A 22,410-nucleotide genomic window follows, 5' to 3' on the forward strand; every position below is an offset into this window, starting at 1 on the left:
AAGTTGAAAAAGTAGGCCCAACTTTTGCCGCAGCGTGATCCGGCAAGCAGCTGCATTGAGCGATCAAATACATTTGGGTAAATTACTTTGTAATGTGAATGCCGTATTTCTACTCTGTACTGTTGGCACTGCAGTTTACAGACAATAAAAACGTCACAATACAAAATACAGTAGAAAACAGCGAAGACAAACCACCATATATGCAGCTATACAGCTCAGTGCTTCCAGCCACAGAGAACATATCCCCACAGGAAGACGCAGAAAAAGTCTACTGTCCTTACGCTATACCTCATCACACAGCAGTGTGACTCACCCACCCTTGTCTCCCCTCTCTGGTCTACAGTTGCCAACTCAGCTATTTAGCTCACGTCTGCCCTCTCTGACCATGCATGGTCTCAGCCCCCCGCTCTCCTCTGTTCTCCTCTCTCCCTCTATTGGCTTCTGCTGCTCTATAACTCTTACCAAAACCACTCATGCACACCTACACATACGTGCCTGCACTGCACACACATGCATTTAAGGCACTTGTACTTAAGATGCAAATGCAACATTAAAGACTGTTCTGATCAGCAAAAGGTCCTGAAGCCAATCACTTTAATGAGGTCCTCTGGGATGTGCGCATGTGTGGATTGCATATGATATTGTGTGTGTGTGTGTGTGTGTGTGTGTGTGTGTGTGTGCATGCGTGTGAATGGCGCTCTTTTTATGATAGCTGAACAGTTGACTACTGTCTGTATGTCCACATTTTCTACAAATAGAACTGAGTGACTGTCGGAATATTTGGCTCTTCTTCTTCCACCCTCACAGCCCTTTGATGTGTGCAGCCAGCAGCTGTGTATCAATGGGCCGCGAGCCAATCAGAAGCCGACTAGGGCTCCTTATACTTTGGCCCAAAACCACAAAACACTGGACTCTTTGATTTGAGTGACACAACCATTTTGTGTTCAGTTGATGATAAAATGGGACAGAAAATGAGGTCTGCTGAGGATTCAAGATGTTTCTGATGAGTCTTTGTAAATATTGGATCCACCATGTATGCAGCCTACATCTAGCCTGTATTTATAATATTTGGCCACTTGAGCCTTTCTGTATATGCATATAAAGTCAAGCCATATATGCATATTATTACACCAACTTACTGTACTTTAATTAGTGTCTTGGGGGACTTTTTCAAACGGCTAAAATAGGAAATCTAAATAAACCACAGGGGTGTTGACTGGCAAGGCTATGAGAGTCAATTCCGGAAAACAACCAAGAATCGTTTCCGAAGATGTCACGACTCACAGTCTCTAAACATTCTCAAAAAATATTTAAAGTAGTTGATTTGGCTACAAAATAAAACATGATTGTTCAGCACTGTCTTTAACTCTCTTTAACTTTATGGTGAACATTTTGGAATAATGTGACAATGTTTCCAATCTTTTTCTAGCTTAAAGATTAAAGGCAAAGATTAGTGACAAAACAGAAATTGATTTGTTCAGAATCCATAGAGTTACTGCTAATATCTGCGTCACAATAGCATCCTGGACAGCTTTTGTTCCTGCTTTGGTAGCTTTTTTGTAGAGGATTTGACATTTTTCATGACACTTTTCTTCCTTGTCCTTCAAAAGGAGAGCTTATTTAAGATGCTGTAGAGATTTTGTCGTACCATTTATGCCATGGTAACATACAGTATATATGTAATACCTCTGCGTGGGTGTATTATGCACTGTAGGCAATGTTGCAGGATTTCTTCCCCATGATTAGTGTATCAGTGTGATGTCTGTAAAGTATTTATTTTGCTGGACTATCCAAAACAAGCCATGCTGTTTGGTTATTTTATCTCATTTCTCAATTGAAATCTATTATATCATGACATATATCTCTATCTATCGAGGAAGGTCAAGGAGGGTCCCCAGTTTAAGTCCCCATAGGGACCAAGTATCTCCATCATCTCTGACCCTGTACTACCCCCCCTGAATTGCATGTGTGTGTGCTGTGTTTATGAAGATCTGTGAAAGATATAAAATTACATCTACCATGATTGAAGATTTAATTGATATCATTCACATCTATTGGGTAATTTAATTCATAACAACGCATTATTTGATAATCATAATTTGTTTTGTATGTGAAATCTTAATTCGCTAGTCTGTTCACTTGTGGTAGATTGAAAAGTGGAATATATGCAATGTACTGAAGTACAATGTGTTAAGTATCAGGTGGAAGTACTCAAGTAAGTACCTCAAACGTGTAATTGAGTACACAATTTGTGTAGCTTAAATGTACATCCCATCACTGTCTTGTTCTCTGAGGAAACGCTCCAGAAAATATTTTGTGTTAATGCTCATCTTTTCCACATCAGCTTGTATGTGGCACCACAAAAAAAGGTCAGACAATATGCTGTAAATTGACCTGTTTTCTCAACATGTTAGGATCACATTCGATCAGTCCTTTAATGACTCCCCTTGTGACTGGTTTTCAGGAGCACATATCTACTGAACCGGTCATCCTGGGCCATCTGCTGCTTGTCAGTGGCTGATTACTGTGCTTGTCTTCCTGCTTTGTCTGCCACCTGGTTGCTAAAGAAACCGCATGGCATGGCCATGAACATCCAGTCTGCTGAATTGTCCTTGAGCCAGAAACTTACCAGCTCTAAATAAGGCTACTGCTCTGTAGCTGGAGGGCAACCGAAAAGAGATCTCTCTAGAGGGATAAACAGAGTATCACATTATTGCTAATTATTATCAGTGGCCCTGATTTGCCGATGATGAACACCTGATTTAATTATCATTGAAGAGTCTTTTTATTATCAGCCTTATCGTGGCATGGAGGTGGTAAAAGTGCAGGAAAATGAGGAAGTCGATTTTGAAAGAGTTCATTCTCCTGCTAAACAGTCTGCTCGCTTACAATCTTTGAAAGGGATCTTGTTACATATTGCATGATGGCCCAATGAATACAAATCACTAAATGTGCAGATCTAATAAATGCCAAAGTCCAGTGTCCGTATGTGTACATAATTAATGAAGTATCGGTGCTCTGAAAAGAGGGCACATAGGTCCAGTTTAGAAAGACTGGCATTGCCATAGGAACCAGCTGCACCCACGCATTCATGGAGGGAAGGCAGGCAGAGTCGCAGAGAGACGGCGAGAACAAGAGAGGGTGAAAAAGAGAGAGAGAGAGAGGGAGATATGTGAAAGTAATGTCTTTGATGTGACTAGCAGCCTCAGGTCTCTAATCTCTTCCTTCTAAATATTTTTCTGCATATGCGATGAGATTCACCCCCTTTCTATTTTATTTTTATTTATTTTTCAAATCCCCCATTTACATGTTCTTTGCATCCGTGACAGATGTCCTTGGGCAGAGTGAACACGGAGATGGGAGTTAAGTCAAAGATATGAAACAAGAGAGTGTGCTTTAAAACAGGCAATGAAAATGTCAGTCAGTCCACCTCAGTGTGCTGCTATGTGGAGGGAGGGCGGGGGGGGGGGATAATACCTGCAAGGTGCTTCGAACACGGGGAAAGCCGTCGCGGAAGCAGAAACTGTGGGATTTCATATGCATTGGACATGTGGGGGCCCATGTGTCACGTCTTATCAGGCTGCCCAGAGTATCTTAGCAGCCGGCCCGAGTCTGCTGCGTGATAGCTCTGTCTGTCACATACTGTAGCTGGACTGAAATACTGCGGCGTCATTTTGTTTTGGCTGAGCATTGATCTCTCTCTCATCTCGCTCACAGCGAGCCCATCAAATATTCCTTTTATCAAATCCAAACTTTACATCAATTACTAACTAGGCCTGGGCACAGAACTTTGTTTTTCTGTGAGCTTTATCAACTTGTTTCCATACAGTAGAGACAACAGTCATGTTTTAGCTGTAACAGGGCGTGTTAACCCAGCAGGCAATGTTTTACACTGCTAGATGGGCAACTTGCTGTGAAAAGAGACTATGGAATGATTTTGGGAGAGATTCAAATGGTGAACATTGCCATTCCGACCAAAATGTATACGTAGGATCAAATATTCAAAGGTCAAGTAGTTAAAGGTGACATCGAATGTCAGGTTTGTAATGTTTTACTAATTCTTCTCCCTGTCTTCACATTTTTTGCATCTCATTTCTCTATCTCATCACATATTTCTATGTTTAATCTTTCATCAAATTTCATCTCTTCATCGTATTCCTCTCTTCATGTCATTTTGACAAATTCTATGTTTCTGTATCTAATTGATTTAATCTCATTTCTTTAATCTCAACGATTTTCTAAATCTAATTACTCCATTCCGTTTTATATTTTGGATCTCATTTTTATATTTTAACTAATTTCTTATTACTTAGTTCTTTATATCTAATTACTTGTATCTCGGTTTCTTGTTGCATTTCCAAATCTCATCTCATTTCGATAATTGCTCTTTTTCTCATTTTTTGTCTTTCATTTCTTTATATAACTAATACATTTAATCTCATTTCCCTATCTTCTCACTTTTGTAATCTTTCTCTTTAGTCACATTTCTGTTATCTTGTGTCACTCTCAGTTGTCTATTTTATCTCTTTTCTTTGATGTTAATTCTGTCATTTACTGTATTTAATATTTTTAATCTCATTTCTTTCATCTCCTCTCGCATTCTTTTTTTATTTTTTAAATCGCATATCTGGACCTAATTTCTCTGACTTATTTCTCTATCTTATCTCATCACGCTCTCTCCTCTCATTTTTCTTTTCATCTCGTTATCTCATCGATCACATTTTATCTAACCAACAGAGAAACACGTGGTTGTTACGCTAACTTCTCTATTCTATGAGAAATTGGCACTTTAGAGATACTACCTGTTCATGTGGCGCGGTGATTGAGTGGTGGAAACATAGGATAAGGAGAGTAAGAGTCCCGGTCCGTGGGATTGGTAAAGAGGAAGTTCGATGTCCTCCTGCATGGTGTGTGTGCTGACGGGACCATCTGTCAAACGCACTATACACCTATCGTCCAGCCCGCCTGCAGCCACCTCAGTCATTCCATCACCACGGCCTGATGGATGGACTTGTACATGTCAAGTCTGAGGCAACAACACAGTGACCGTGTGATATGCCGGGTGAGACAAAAAGGGACAGAGTGCTTCCAGCGAGTTTTGTCATTAGGTAATTGTGCGTATGTTGTTGGCACAACACAACACGTCTGCTTCAGGGCAGCGTATAGGCTGTCATTCCTCCACTCCTTTGTTCTCACTCTCCCTGTCCCTCATGATGAAAAGTCCTTGTTCTTTTCATTCTTTCCTTTAATTTACTGACCTTTCCTTTCCTGTTCCCCTCACTTTGCTGTCTTTTCCCTTCTCTTTTCCTTTCTTACCCTGTCCTTACTTGTGCTTTCCTTTTATTTGCTTTCCTTTTTAGTCCTGTCCTTTCTTTTTCTTTCCTTCTATTTTGGTGCTTTCTTTTCTCTTCCATTTCCGTTCTCTCTCCTTTTCATTCTTTTGTTTCCTTTCTTTTTCCTTCCCTGTCTTGAACATCACACTTCTTCCCCGCCTATGTCATTTTTGGTGATTTTCAGTGATGAAGTTCTATGCACAAGCTTCATTGCTCGGTGATTAAACTTGTGTCTGACAGTAGCTTTTTGAAATCCTTCCCCTAGGCTGAGAAAATGACAAAACAAATATTAGGAAAAAGAATTGGTTAGTTCGCTTGACACAAAAGATCTTCCTTGTTGTTTGTTTTCTGGGATAAGGTCTTGGTTTAAATTATGATATTTGACCACCTGAGCCAGTTGACCTGTCATGTGCTATGAGTTCTGCAGTTTACAAAACCTGACTCGGATGCTTGTTTGAATCCAAATGAAAACCACAAAATCAAATTGTTCTCAATTATTAATGCTGCTCCTTATTCTTTTTGACCCATCCCATCCAACTATTTTATATTTATCAAAGTACGGTATTTCTACTGCTCGCTTTCCCAGCAGCTTCTCTCTCCCTCTCGCTCGCCTTCTCGTTCTGTTTCTAACCCTACCTCCTTTTAAAAGTGATCTATACCACCAGAGGGGTAATTTGCTTTAGCTCAAATCCTAGATGAAAGCCATTTTTCACCCAACATAGTCAGGACGGCTACATATTCAAGTGCTAAGAGCAATATATTACACAGAACATGTGGCAATGGGCGGAATAGTAAAGACCAATGGGGGAAGGGTTCAGAAAAACCCACAGTACAGACTGTACTTGATTATGTAGTATAGGGGACATTCTGCACCACTTTCTTTTCTTTCTTAACATCAAACGAAATAGATTGCATTGTTTTCCTGTGGTTTTTCGGTGATGAGAATGTGTTAATTAACCAAGGAATGCCTTTGCAATCATTCGTGCAAAGAGAATAATGAGGAGGAGAAACACTTACTCATGCATTATTCATTTGGGGAACCATTTCAATTTGTACTCAATTTTAAAAGTCCAGAAAGTAAAGCATTGGTCTAATGTTTTTGCTACCATAAGCTAGTCCTGAGATTAACTTTCTGTGACTGGCGAAAAAGGTACTGTAGGTTATCTGTCTACATATTGGCTTTCATTTCACACTCCACTTTAGTAATGTATGGGCGGTCACAGTAAGGTCCAAATCATCCTGCAGCCCGGGGAGCGGGTGCTTTACTGCTGCTGCGAGTAAGAGTTATTATAGCCTCCTCTCTTGCTGCTCCAGTATTGGCACTTTAGAGTGATGTTGGGCCAAATGACTTTACATATTTAATGTATTTCCACAGGCTGAAAGGCAACAGGCATCCACTCCTCGCATTGTGCACTACTTGTCCCTTATGTCTTCTAACAGCAGACCTAAATGGTGCTGCTGGAGGGAGTCTCAGCTCTGCCCCGGGCTTGTTCACATGCCATTTTAAAGACTGCACTGTGGTTTCAGGTTTGATTTTAAAACGAACACTAGCAGATGTGCATGTTTTCTAGCTAAGGAAAATCGTAGTGTTTTGCTCCTCAAGGAGTGTCACGAGTGAGCTGTAAGGCATGTGCTGCTCAATTGGCTTTGTGCTCGCTTTGAAATAACTGTAAACTGCCTGTGAGATTTTCACACTGCAACTTGATTAAATCAAATGTTGTTTGGCTCATTTTGTCATCCGAGCTCAGGTCACAATTGGTTGTATGCTGTTCTTCTCAATGACATGCAATGTTAGCATATGAGGAGTATTGTAAATACAGAAGAGGGTTGAGGTTGGGATGTTATTAGCTTCTCTTATCTCTGTACAGAAGATGAATATTGCATTGCTATCTCTCTGAAGATCGCGTGTGTGTGTGTGTGTGTGTGTGTGTGTGTGTGTGTGTGTGTGTGTGTGTGTGTGTGTGTGTGTGTGTGTGTGTGTGTGTGTGTGTGTGTGTGTGTGTGTGTTACTCATCAGACCACTAGTCCTTGACAGTCTAACATCTGACAAACACCCCCACACATACTCATACACACTCATGTTTGCATTTCTATACTTTTAAAGACCCTCATGATGAATTTCCTAAGCCTCTAATTCTAACCTAATTCTAGCATTGACCTTAAAACCAATGGGCATATTTATTTTTATATTTAATTTTCTAAATGTCATCTCCCACAATTTGCACTGGTAAACAGGAACCCATTCACATGTATAGTGCTTGAGCCCAAACATGCAATTTCCACTGTTGGGGCTTTGAATGCATTTTACAAATTAAATAACAAAGACCAATTTACTTTTCGCAACTAAAGAAAAGATGCATATCTCTAGTGAATACCACCCAAAGTGTTATCAGTTAAAATAAGCGAGGACCAAAAATGTGCTTAGTTTTCAAAAGTGTTCTCACTCCCAAGGTCTAAAAATCAAATTGGTCCTCCTGGGAGAATCCTCGTTGACATCAAGCATTCCCATGCCCCTAACTCTGAACTTAGTGTTAATTTTGTCACCTATTTTTAATTTATTTGTGCCAAATGCCCTTGTTAGTTTTAGTCATATTTAGTCATTCAGATATCTTTTTTGGTTAGTCAAGTTTTAGTCGACTAAAAGTCTCGTCATTTTAGTCTAGTTTTAGTCAAAAGAAAACTCAATATATCTTGGTCAAGTTTTAGTCAAAACATTTTACTATCTGACTGAAATGGTTATCAGAAATAATCTCGGAAATAATTTATTTAAAAAAAGGTTATAATGAACCGTGTTTAATCCAGCCGCTAGCTAACGGTAGGCTAACGTTACCTGCTGCCAATTGTAGCGTTAACTAGGGTACCATGCGGCGATTTTTCGGTTGCCTCTAACGTCCGTTCAGGAGCATCAGAGAGAAGCGCAAGCATTATGTCAAATGTGCACATGCAGTAGCTGTGGTCTTCTGCATCATGTCCATAATGTGCATGCATCGTTTCCAGTGAATCCCTTGTGTGTTGTTACACAATTTAAATCCTGCAGTAAAGCTAAACCAGTAACTACAAAACCATTGCAAAGAGAAGTCATTACATAGTAGAAACCCATTAAATCGTTATTTAAAAACAAAAGAAGCTGGCTTTAAATAGTATAATAGGAATGGATGTAGTGTAATCTTTAAGTATTATAACTTTAACTCAATTCTCAACTTACCAAGCCTAAAACCAGGTCGTACCCTGTCCCTGACCCAGTGTCCTCAGTTTAAACACGTCTTCAACCCTAAGACGCACACACAGTCTTAATGTATAAATTAATGCATGAATCTTAAATTAGACTTACTATGAGACTACTGAACCAAGAGCATGTGTGAAAAAAGTGGCTGAGTGCTGTCTGAAGGACAAAAGCTTAAAGGAACACGCCGACTTATTGGGACTTTAACTTATTCACCGTAACCCCCAGAGTCGATACATAACCTTCTCATCCCTGTGCGTGTTGTAACTCTGTCTGACGCCCCCAGCGCTAGCTAAGCCTAGCACAGATCCTGGAGGTAACCGGTTCCAACTAGTCTACTGCTCCGAATAAGTGACAAAATAATGCCAACATGTTGCTGTTTACATGTTGTGATTTGTATAGTCACAGGGTGTACAAATAACAAGGTCACTATGATTTTACTATCTAGTAATTGTTGACTCTATTACTCCAACACTGAGTGAACTCCAGGCAAACTCTCTGCTCCTCACCACAGGGCTTCAGGTGCTGCTAGCAAATCACTCCGCCCAAGGAGAAGAAGTAGCAGTGCTTCGCCTTTCTGAGAATATAGTTCCCAGTTTGTATACGGTTAGAAGACAGAAGACTGTGTCTCATATGACCTTGTTATTTGTAGACCCTGTGACTATACAAATCACAACATGTAAATAGGAACATGTTGGCGTTATTTTGTCACTTATTTGGAGCAGTAGGCTAGTTGGAACCGGATCTGTGCTAGGCTTAGCTAGTGCTGGGGGCGTCAGACAGAGTTGCAACACGCACAGAGATGAGAAGGGTATGTATGGACTTGTCTAACTCTGGGGGTTACTGTGAATAAGCTAAAGTCCCAATAAGTCGGCGTGTTCCTTTAACTAAATCAATCAGCTTCTGTTGATGGTTCTTTGCACAATAGAAAAGGCAGGTGGCATTAAAGAAGAATTCACCCTCAGAGACTGTTGCATCATTTTCCGCCATTAAGCTCTGATGTTCAGTGCATTCCAGGAATTATTATGCGATAAAGTGCTGTAATTTACTCGCCTCCGCATACCCTCATGTACTTTTAGTTCAGTTAGCAATTGGCTCCTGAGACACCAGTATGAAATTGTGTCATTCAGCTATGAATTATACAGTACTATGTATCCCACGAGTTAGATTTTCTGGTCAAGAAAACATGATAGACACACTGTTCACAGATGAAGAAAACGTGCCTTGTGGCTGCAGTTTGGGTCTGTCGAGGCTGCTCTTGCAGGAGAGACCTTGTTGATTTACTTTTTTATAATGGATTGTGTATGATTATTGAACCTCAGGGAGTCTAGAAGAAAGAGAAAGAAGCCCATACTTACTTTAACGAAAACACTGATGTCAGATTCTGTACCCGAAACATTTTTGCAGCTGACTATATTTAAGGCATCTTTAAAATACAATGCCTTTTGAAAATAGAGTACAGTGTATGTGTTCAGTATATCCATGAAATCTCCTCCATCTCGTTTGAGCTCCTCCCGCTAGTTAAATACATGATCGGTAAAATTCTTCACATGGATAATTGCTTGAGCCTATACTTGCAATACATTGGTAAAATGTACCTTGTGTACATCTATTCTGCACTAATCTGCTATCGTTTTTGGTTTTATTGTTGTGCCTGCAGTCTGATTGAATTTTTATCCTTCATCTGGAATTTGAGGAGCTGCTGAACTTCTCCTCAGCGTCACTCGTCCGCCCTGAGCAGAGCATTATAGTAGCACTTTAGTCTGTTGAAAATAGAAGTAACACACAGGCACTGCTGTGTAATGCATTGGTGACTTAAAGCAAATGCAGCAAGTTGGGTTATAGTATAACAATGGATGTCTTGGTTAAGTTGATTTATTGGATATTCTCTGATATTAATAAATAAAAACTTGGAAGTGAAAATGGTAAAATTTATTCCTAGATATACTAGGGATTCAGAATATAATCTAAACAGGTGATAACATGCTGAAAATGGCATGAAAAAAGAACATGCTGAGAATATAACACCATAACATATTCATTTTGGACCCAAACAGTACGGAGTGTACTGTGTTTTTCTTTTAATTATCAAGTTATAAAAAAAAAATGTATCCAACATGTGATTACATTTAATATACCTCCTATAAATAAAGATTTCTAGCAGATGACATCAAAAGAAGTTGCGACACACCACATTCCAAAACTCATTACAATGTTAGCACGCTAAGGTTAGCAATGTAACGTCTCTAAAGCCAGTTTGTCAGTTCTGGTTCTACTGCAGAAAATCATGGCGGTGTAACATGGTGGCTCATTCTAAGCTAACGAAAACACTGACTGATGTATTTTTAAAGTAAAGTCCAGAGTAAACTTTTCTAATCTTTCTTTTAAATTTGTTTCTGGACATTCTCCATTTTGAAGTACCACTAAAATTGCTGCACTTGGCCCGCAGTACACTGTATTCACACAATCTCTGAGTCTTCTGTGACCGCTTAAAGTGATTTGCCATCCACAAAAACACACTGAGCACCTCGGGCTGGTTGGGTTTGAACAGTAGTGTCATCATTGTCCTAAATGTCCCTGTTAGGATGTTTCTCCCTGCACACATTGTTGTTATATGCCAGTTAATTAGATTCTTTGAATTATGTGATGTGACAAGACTCCTTCTGCAGCAAATTCAGGATGATAAAATATAAATGATTACAAACGGGAAAAGGATCACTGCTGAATTCACAACATTGTGTAATGGTTATACAGGTCAGTATTGAGGTATTACTCCAATGCATCAGAGTGACACAGTTTGAAGGTAAAAACTGACTTGTGTCCCCCAAAGGAAAACAGTAACGTCTCTTTAATGTTGGTATCTGTAAAAAAGGAGACAGGAAAAAAGGACTTTCACAGTGAGAGTTACATTTTCACATTGAATACCATTTAAATTGAAAAGAGTCTCACAAATTAGTCCCCCATTCTCAGGATTACATCTAAGAGTGATGCAACTTGTTACATCTAGATTAAAACATTTTTTAGCTCATAAAACTGGCTAGAAATGTTCCCTTAATTTCACACATGGAACAACATCTGCTGTAAGACAACCACAGTTGATCAAATGATCAAATAATGTAATAATTGGCACAAACTCAATGTGAATTATGCTGTTTTTGTCTGTTCCTGACTCGTTGCATCGAATTTGGCAGTTCAATACGAATATTCAACTATTTATTCCTTTTTATATAGTATAGACTATCAAGCAACACTTATACTGTCAGATTTTTGAATGGGGTTTGGTGGGACATTCTGGGTGACAGTGACATACACGTAATACAGTAAACAAGCCAAGTTAGCACTCTGAGCTAAGGCATGCTAACTACGCTAGCGACACATTGGAAATGTGCAACAACAATTTGCCGACCCTTAATCAAACAAAAGCCGAAGACTAAATCATAATCAGATGGCAGAAGATAACGTTGTCTATGAGCCTAATCCGAGCGGACGGGACAACTTTGCGTAGTCAAATGATTTTACCCTGGAGGGCAGCGTGAAAATGAGGAGCACTGACTCTGCAGCAACTTCCTGGGACCAAATAAAAGATGAACTAGAACTTGACAATGATTATTCAATTAATTGATGAGTTCGTCAACAGAAAATCAACATCAGTCCTCAACTATTGTGATAATTCATTAAATGTTTACGTCCTTAATTTAGCAAAAAACATTGCTGGTTTCTGGTTCTGAAATTCAAGGAAGTGCTGATTTTCTCTGTTCTATGCCATTGTAAAGTCAATATCTTTGAATTTTAGACTGATGAGATATATATATATATATATATATATATATATATATATATATATATATATATATATATTTTTTTTTTTTTTTTTTTTTAAAAAAAATAAAAAAAATAAAAAATTTTTTTTTTTTGAAAAAAAAAAAATTTATATATATATATATATATATATATATATACACACACACAGATGAATCATTATGAAAGTAATTACGTGTTGCAGCTCTATTTTGAACATATTAAATACAATTGTATGTGCTTGTTAGCAGCGCTGTGTGCAATTTGAGGGTACATCAGAAATCTGCAGCATATCAGTCATCTGTCTTTTAATTTCACGAGCTGTTCATTTGCCAGAGAAACAGCATTATGTAATTTGAAATTTGAGTAGTAGGCACCTTTTTAACACAGCTACACCCCATATGGCCTGAGTACTGCATGTGCTCAGCTCTATCCCAGAATACTCAACTCTTAAGTCCCCATGGAAACCAGGCAAGCCATGAGATCCATAAAGCTGTTTGAGGGAGTGTGTGTGCTTCAATTTCAGTGTGTGCGCACACAGTATGTGAGTTAATACTAATATATAAAGTATATGTGTTGCCTACATCCTACATAAATTCATTGTATTTAAAGAGTGGATAAAATAGCATAATTAACCTGGCAATAGTCGTGTTTCCATCAACGTATTTTTATGCGCATTTTGCGCAAGTATCGCAATAGAAAATGTTGATGGAAATGGCAAAACACTTGTGGCACAAGGTGCGTAGTGGAGTTATGGTGCGCTATTGCCTGTGGCTCAGCCACGTCAGGTAAATTGACAAATTGGTTCAACAGCTTGAATCGTATGGCCCTGCATACCGCGCATACACAGCGGTGAACGGTTGTTTCGCTGACACCAAATATCTCTGCCACAACCCTGTATTCTGCACACGTGGCAAACTTGTAGAATGCTACCTCTCTCCATTTAGCCAAAGAACTTCTAACTTCTAAACTCTTTGATTTAGCAAGCCGGTTTGCAATCTACAACCATGCGTAACGTGAACTTGTGACGAAACCGCTTTGCATAGTCTAGTTTATTAACTCTAAACCAGTTGATGGAAATGCTTCTAATTCACATTTTCTTTTTTTGTCCTTTTTTGCGACATTTTAAAAGTTTGCTTAAAATTCGCTTGACAATTAGATGGAAACATGGCTAATATAATGAAACCCAATGTAACATGACAAACAGCCTAATGTATGTGTTGATCAGTGTTGGGAAATTGACTCAATTATACTCTTCTTTAATACATGCGGACATGAAAAAAACTGAACATTGTGGTTTACTGCAACAAACAGCCTGCCTACAGTTTGGAGTTAGCTTAGCTTCAGGGATAGCAAACAACCCTATCACCAGACAGAATGCTGACATTGATCGATTCTACAGCCCTCTTATTATGTTCAGTGACAGCTCTCCTAATGTTCAATGTCTGTTTTCTACAGTATGTTTACATGGCAGCTTTAGCATGGCTAAACTTACGGAAAGATTGTGATTATGGCAAATGAACAGTTAATGTATAGTTAAGGATAGGCAATCAAAACACTATTGGTTAAGGAAAACATTAATTGCAGGGCTGTGATGGGGCAAAAACTGTGTGCTACAGTACATGCACATCAAAAACCCTTACCTCCACATTGTTAACAGCCGACTTTCCGATTGGTTGACGACCGCCCATTTACAAACCTTCACAAGAGAATTCAATTAAGTGAACCAGTTTCAAAGCAGAGGGCAATAATCTGATGCCCTGATAGTTTCTGATCACCGGTTGTCTCCATCATCGAAGTGCCGGCACACTCCTGCATGCCACAGACACCACTGATACCAGACTGGAGTGTGACTGAGAGAGCAACAGTACAATACACTTCAATCAACTCTGCACTCAAATGCTTTTTCTGTTTTGAACTGATCCTCTCTCTTTCAGCTCAACCCTCCTTTCCTCTTTTCCTCTCTCCTGTCCTGTCCTTTTCAACAGCTCAACCGCCCCCAACTCAAGACCGTTCACAGGGATTTGTATAGTCTTGTCTACTGCAGAGATAAACAGAGAAATGGGGAGAGAGAATGAGAAAGGGAGAGAGAGAGAAAGGTTGTTTAGATGGTTTGATTGATTCTTTTTACCTCTTGGTTTCTATAGTGATGAAGAGGAGATGAGAGATGGATGAGGGAAGGTGAGAAAGGAGGAGGAGAGTGGGGAGGTGACAAAAGAAGCACTGATTGTGACCAAGAATGGAGGTGAAGTGGGTCTTTCTAAGTGCTGCATACTGATGAGGCCAGGAAGTGGTTGGAAAGAAACTTATATGCATAGTATCCGTTGACATGGTGTGAGGGCTTGACTCTTTTGGGATGCCAGGCAGGTTTTTTTGTGTCATAAAAGATTTCAGTGAAGTCAGTTTATACTCAAATAAACCTGACAAAGAATGCATGCCTTGGAAATACACTGAACACACAATATAAACCACCCCTAACTATAAACCCAAGAAACTCTCCTCACCAGAAAAATGACAGCATGGTTGAAACACTTAAAACAACGTCCACCATCCTGACAAATAACCTCTTGTGACCAACATTTCCTTCCACACTCGCCCATTTTTCAGCCCGTCTCTCTACATTTATGAAGCAGTCCATCAATTTGTGACGCCCAAGGCGAATTTGCGTCTATTTGCGTCTTTCACGTTGACTTTGTATGCAACTCTTTCTCCTCAAGGCTTTCGTCCCTAAAATTTGCTTCACTTTCTGTCTGTACACCCAGTTAGATAGGAGGCTGGGGTGAGTTAGGCCAACAAAGTGTGTGACTGTTAATGACATATTTGCATTCCGCCACGTTCAACGTTCAACATTTGTTTTGAGTCTATCCTCCAAACGGCTACCGTTAGTTCCTGCCACCGCTAGGAGTGCTAATTTATATTGGTCGTATTAGAAGGTAGGAAAAAAAAAAATCTTCCTTATTCAACTTTTGAAATCAAAATCATCATAAAGATGATTGGCTTAATCTTCCAGTCATCAAACTGCATATTGTGATTCAAAACAGCCTAAAAGTGAAATATGTGTGCAAAGATCCAAGAGAGATAAAACAGGCAAAAACAAAAATAGTCCAGTTTATACTCTGTTTACCAAATGCACAAACACGTGTGTGGGCAGGTACTCACTTGCACACACTCTCACACAAACACACACACACACACACACACACATAGTAGAAACTGCAGAGTTGTCAGGGCGAAATAATTTATGCTTGAGTGCGGTTCAATTAAGGCAGTTGTAAAGATCTGTTCCCCAGTCTCAGCATGTGCTACTCTGTTCAACGCAATGCAGAGCACACACATCCTCTCTCTCACTCACTCACTCACACACGCACACACACGCACGCATGCACGCACGCATGCACGCGCGCATAAATACACGTTACAAAGGATCGTAGAAAAATTAATTCACTTACATAATCAAGTCGGGGTTGTTCACTGAGCCCATAGGATGCGTACTAACACAAGAATGCCATAGCAACACCGAGAAGAGGGCATGCCAGAGTGCTGGAATTCAAGTGAACTGGGTTTGGCTCGTGTCAGAAATGCTGGTGCCAAGCTTTTACACAGAAACACATTTTTCTTTGTTTTTTGTGTATTAAAAGAACTAAACCTTATCGTTGATTTAATAGATCAGAAGAGCTGGTGGCAGCAACATACCAAACACAAATTCCAGCTGAATTGTTAGTTACAAGGTTTTCCAGACGTAACGTCAACTTGCTATAATCGCCTGTTGACTTGACTGGGTTTTTGTTGTTGCTGGTAATAACTCTTACCGGCCCTGGCTATTGCCTGGAGTAGTTATAGAGTATTTTCTGTCATGAAAAAAGTGTCAAGTTGATTTAGTGGATCTCACCTTTATGATGATTGTAAGAGCTGCTTGGTCAAGTCAGCTGTATCTCCAGAAATTCATTAATGTGGTTACTATATAGTATATACAGTAGAGATGACTGAGGCACACAGGAGTGTGTCAGCAGGATGATGATGGAGAAACCAGTAATCAAAGACATCATATTCTTGGTCTTTGGCTTTGAAACTGTTTCACTTAAAGTGGCTGTACTCGAAATACTGAAAAATCGGAGAACAAAATCTGGGATTGCCTCCCCATGGCCCCAATTTGTGAGATACATATGTTTTTTTTTACAGCCACATGCACGCGCGGTCGGATCGGCTACCAAAACAAAAAACACAGAAGTTTAGATAACAACACACACAAAGGGAGTGTGACGTCATTCCCTGCTTAGGTGCATTACTTCACTATATATTTACATATCAAATATTTGTTTGCTGCGAGTACAGCTCTTTTAACTTCTCCTTAATCGTTCTGTGCAGTGAAATTGGTGCCGTTGTAACTTCTGCCAAATTCTGTTGCAAGTTCAATTAAGCTAAACTTTGGCTGTAAAACGTGGCAGAAAACCAGGGCAGTGTGTGCTTCTATGGTTTGCACAGCTGCCCAGGAGAGCGCAGCCACTCTCTCCATTAAAAAATAAAGCCTTTTACTGTGCAATGTCACACTTAAAGATAGATTTTCAAATTTGAGCTGAGCAAACAAGATATAAATCACTAAATATGGTCTTTTCTTTGACACTAAACAATTTCTAACACAAGCATTCAATACTGAATATCAATAATGGAACAACAATGAATGTCTTTACTTTTAGCAGCTGATTGTATGTAAGCAACATTCCCATCCTCTTCTTTCTCTCTGTTTTTTCCTTTCTTTGAAGTGACATACTTAAGATACGAACGCTTTTCTCCTTCAACCACAAATTCTTTCCTCCATCAACATCTGTGTGCTCCTGTGTCCTTCTTGTGCAGTTTTAGTTTTTCTCTAACTTAATTCCCTACCACTCGCTCTCTTTCTCCATCTATCTCCGCTCCCTCCCACATCTTACTGCTCAGAGCAAACAATTACTTGCCTTGTTAGATACTCTGGACTAAAATAAATCTGAATAGATGGAGGGATCTAAGTCGCTACAGAAATGTAATTCGGGTGAAGGAGGAACAGATGAAGAAAGGCAATAAGAGGTATACAGAGAGGATGTCACTGCTGCTTAGCGTCATAATAGCCCTCTCTGTCTTTTTCTGCCTTGCACACATACGTGAAAACACAATTATATATGTCCACATATTTCTGAAGCACAGCTTTTGTTTTAAAGAAGTGACATCCCTGAAGGCAGAGAGAAAATAGTATATGTTCTAGTGGATTACTAAAGAAAACATACAATCCTGTCAGACATGAGGGCTTTATTATTGTTCCTGGGGAAAACACTCTCATTTCCTTTTTTCTCTCTACTTATCATCCATGCATGTTCATGTTTGTTTTACTATAAATTATTAGTGGATTCCCTCAAATCAACCACCTTGGCCCATGATTTACTATGACCTCCATTTGAGTCCGTTTTCCCAAATGCAACTCTAGGATCTTGGAAGAGACTTAAAGAGATCCAGAAGGATTTCAATTGCAAATTAGACTATGTAGGACTTTTGAGGATGGATATGTATGATGTTGTAAAACATTTATGGCATTTCTGAATTGTATTTTACAGTTTAGAGTGGGATGAGAGAGAAGCTGGGGGATGAGCTGGGGGATGAGCGAGAGTGGGAAGGATGGTCATGTAATGAATTGTGTTAACCCTTAAATGGTCTCAACCAGAAAAAAATTAAATAACTTTTGACAATGTTCATTTACAGTAAAAGTACACTTTCACCAATCTGCATTATTTTTTTTTCAACCTAAGTGAAATGAAGGCATTTGTCAATTACACATCTTTTTACAGAAACACATTTTTACACATAACATAAACATTACTCTTAATTCAACATGGCATCATGACTTTGCATTAACATACACGCCACTTTCCTAAAGCCAAATGGCGTGTTATCTGTACGCATTTTGAGCTATCCACGTGTATGTCTACGCTGTATACAGCGGATGTAAACATACACAACCCGTTCTCATTCCGAACTCGTAAAATAAGTACGTTTGGTCAGTGTCCTTCAGCGTCTGATGCGACGAAAAAGGCACCCTTCGGCGGATTTGTGTAACGTACTGGGGAGAGCCGCAGTTGGATGAGACTTAGTGAGTGGTATGTAAGGGGAAATTGCTGGGTAAGGACGGTGGTTGGGGTGGCAGATTGGTAAAACACCGGACTTTCACTCAGGAGATTCGGGTTCGTGTCCTGCGTGTGGCATTTTGTTTCCCCGTCTCCGGCGTGTGTTTCCCGGCTTTTGAGGCGTCCTTTCCCCGTTGTTTTTCTTTTGTTTCCCCCGTCTACGGCGTGTGTTTCCCGGCTTTTGAGGCGTCCTTTCCCCGTTGTTTTTCTTCTAAACCCAACCTCCGCGATTCCGTTATTGTCGCGCTTCACCCGCGGTGTGTTTCCCGGCTTTTGAGGCGTCCTTTCCCCGTTGTTTTTCTCCGAAAAAGGGACGGCAATAGTGGCGACCAAGCACGTTTACATGAGACGCTAAAGGAGACTTTTAACGTCAAATAAGAACTAGAAAGGCTCCTGACCGAACGTCCTTATTTTACGAGTTGGGTGTGAGAATGTGTTGACATACACACCACGTGGCGTCTTATCGCGAGAACGTATCATGAGAACAAAGTCACATGCGAACCAACAAACCAACCAACCTCCTTTCATACTACTCGCTACGGGGGAAAATTCACATGTAATATAGGTCAATGGCGGCCAAACGGCGTTGATAAACACGCTAAAAAGCGATTATGCGTCTTGATAACACTCTGAATTGATCTGATTTTCATTGAAAACATTACATACGAAACATATGCTAAAACCTCAACAAATAAACAATAAAACATTAGAATAATTATACTGACAGTCTGATCAGGAAACCTTGTATTTCATGGTAATATTAAGTTTGGTAAAACGATTGGGTAATCATTTGTTAGTCATTATAACTATATATATATATATATATATATATATATATATAAAAATCTTTTAGGGGATTGTTACATGCCAGACAAAACCAAACATTTCACTTTTACACTGACTCTGTTACACTTTATTGATTGTCGTGTTACTGTCCTCGAATCCATCGAAGGGGTCGTAACAGGGATATTAATTTACATAACTCTGTTCAGTCATCCCTCTAAAACTAAACTAATCAAAATAATCTAATTAATACTGAAAACCTTAACACAAACAAGAGTGATTTTTTTTTTGATGATTTTTGATAGTGATTTCCTCGAGGGAAGCCACCTAAAAGACTCTAGCTCTGTAAACAGCAGTGCACACTGGGAAATGTGGCCTAACATACTCATATAACGGAGTACAACTCATTTTTTTAACAAGATATTACAACTTAAAATGTGCTCCACTAAAGGTCTAAAACCTTCAGTATAACACTGCTTGCGTGTTATCACCCCAAGCCACCAGTAGAAGTGTTACTGTTAACATTTTATCCTCTCAAACAACCCCCATTCATTAGGAGTTGAATCAACAAGGCCACACTGCTCTATGGACTGTACACCCTATAATAAACCAACAATTAATTAATTGAAGCACAAAGTCCTATTCTCCTTTTTTTGTGGGCCATATATAAGAAGACATATGACATAATACTCCCACTTTAAAGCTTATGGTAATTAAGTATTAGATCTCTGCAAAGATATAAGATAATGCTGCATTTCTGCAATTCCAGCGCAGTTGTGTATGTGTGTGATTTTGTGCCGATATAGAATCTTAATTGGTTGATTAGGGAGGATTAAGGTCATTGATTGGATAGAGCTCAGGGCTCACCTGCTGTTCCCTGCATCTAATTGGTTGGCTAAATAACATTTCAATGAAAGGCTGGGAGCTGCAGCAGGAGAGCGTTCACACACACACACACACACACACACACACGCACACGCACACGCACACACACAGCCGAGAGGGAAGGACAAAGACAGATAAGAAGAGGAGCAGGGGATGAAGGATAGAGGAAGAAAGCGAGAGGGAGAGAACATCCTTTTACACCCGAGTGTCTCCGCCTTTCTGGATGACAAAAATATGGTCTGTCAATCACAAAGTTGGGTGAAAATGTGTGTGTGTGTGTGTGTGTGCCTGCTTGAGTGTATGTGTGTATGTGTGAGACAGAAGGAGAAAGAAGCTCAGAGCGCACAAGGTGCAGGTGTTCAGAGTACACTGCTAATAACCTGTGTCAGCACACACACACACACACACACACACACACACACACACACACACACACAACACAGTCACAGTCACACACCATGCTGTGTGAAGTGGGACAGCTGCGGTGACAGTGACAGGCTGTGGAAGTAACTAATAATTGATTGGCGTTGGTGTCCTTGCAGCTGTATCTGTGTTTGTATGTATGGATTTTGTGAGTGTGAGTGTGTGTAGTTGGCCGTGTGTGATTGGAACATTGAATGACACGTAAAGGGAACAGAGTATAGATCCGTGCAAATGTGCTTTTCTGTGCAGCTGCGTCTGCACCTGCAGGCTCTTTACGGTATACATGTTCAGTAGCTTGTTATCAATGTGTCTTCATGGTGCATGGACTCATAGAATTTCACCTGAGCCACACAGGTAATGCAGGCTTTTAGAGGATTACTGAGATGCCTGCTTGGCAGCTACTGCCTGTATCATTATTATGGGAGACCTTAATGACGGTGAATTATCATTACTGCAGAAAATGTTCCCCTGCACAGTAGGAAGGAGGCACATAAACAACATATTCACACACATAGGAGGTTGTAAATCCCACTAGATATTCATAATGTGCTGTGTAGTGAAGTACTGGAGTGAGGGGCAGTGCATAAGCAAAGCTGACTACAGAAATGTTTCTGTATACCAGAAATATGGCAGTAGCTTTGGTATTACAAAATCTAAAAATACGGTGAAAGTTGTCCGGTAAATTCTCATTACTGACTGACAACCAGCGATGCCACATAATGCGTTACTTGTAACGCGTTACTTGTAACTCTAATCTGACCACTTTTTTCAGTAACGAGTTATCTAACGCGTTACTATTTCCAAACCAGTAATCAGATTAAAGTTACTTATCCAAGTCACTGTGCGTTACTATTTTTGTCATTTTCCTTAGTAAAAATATATATTTTAGCTTTCTTCTTGCGTCTCGGGGAGTGAAGTCACGTATGCGCCAAGTCACGTTTTCAGCATGTGGACAGTTCCCGTGCACCACGCAGTGAAACAAACGTAAACAACAATGGAGGGAGGAGAGCGATGCACGCTTTCTAGACGGAAATACAGTCACTATTTTGAGTTTGTGTCAGCTAAAGACGGCAATATTAAGGTTCGTTGTACACTCTGTGCTGGTGGCGACAAAGTGCTATCTAGCTACAAAAAACACTACGTCAAATTTGAAGAAACATTTGGAGTCACAGCACTGCAGTCAAACTTACAGAGCAAGTCCCACCAGGTGGTGCGAAGCAGAGAGGAGGTCCCCCACCACCCGAACAACAAAAGCTGGACTTCGGTGCAAAACCAGTAAGTGGGGGAGAGTTGAAGAAGTTGGTCGGGCAGTATGTTGTAGAGGAAATGCTGCCCTTAAATACTGTTGACTGGCTCTCTTTTGTGCCATAATAAACCAGATCCCTACTACTGGCAATGCCGAGCTGCCTCACAGTAAACTGGTTGTCATTTTTATGTTGAGGCTGTGGGGGTGTTGTCGGCAGTTGCTGAATGTAACTAATAAAGTAACTTGTAATCTAACTTCGTTAATTTTAAAATCAAGTAATCTGCAAAGTAACTAAATTACTTTTAAAATCAAGTAAACTTGATCATCTGGCAACACAGATAAGCTAATTTTAACTAAAAAACATAAACATTATTCTTCTCTTCTGGTCTTATTAAGACTCATTTGAAGTAAACAAATAAGGTGAGTATTATCATTATTAATATCTGATTTGATGATGGCCTCTCTCATTTACACACACACACACACACACACACACACACACACACACACACACACACACACACACACAATGTAATACAGATAGGCCACAGTTATGGTGCTGTGTGTGTG

General features: G+C 39.8%; 1 protein-coding gene across 2 annotated transcripts in view; it reads left to right on the top strand.

Moving 5' to 3' along the window:
• The window catches only part of LOC120556593 (protein ELFN1-like), a 134,148-nt gene that overhangs the window by 26,725 nt on the left and 85,013 nt on the right, over window positions 1-22,410 (top strand). The gene's annotated exons all lie outside the window — the stretch shown is intronic.

Source organism: Perca fluviatilis, chromosome 1 (genome assembly GCF_010015445.1).
Source record: "Perca fluviatilis chromosome 1, GENO_Pfluv_1.0, whole genome shotgun sequence".
NCBI lineage: Eukaryota > Metazoa > Chordata > Actinopteri > Perciformes > Percidae > Perca > Perca fluviatilis.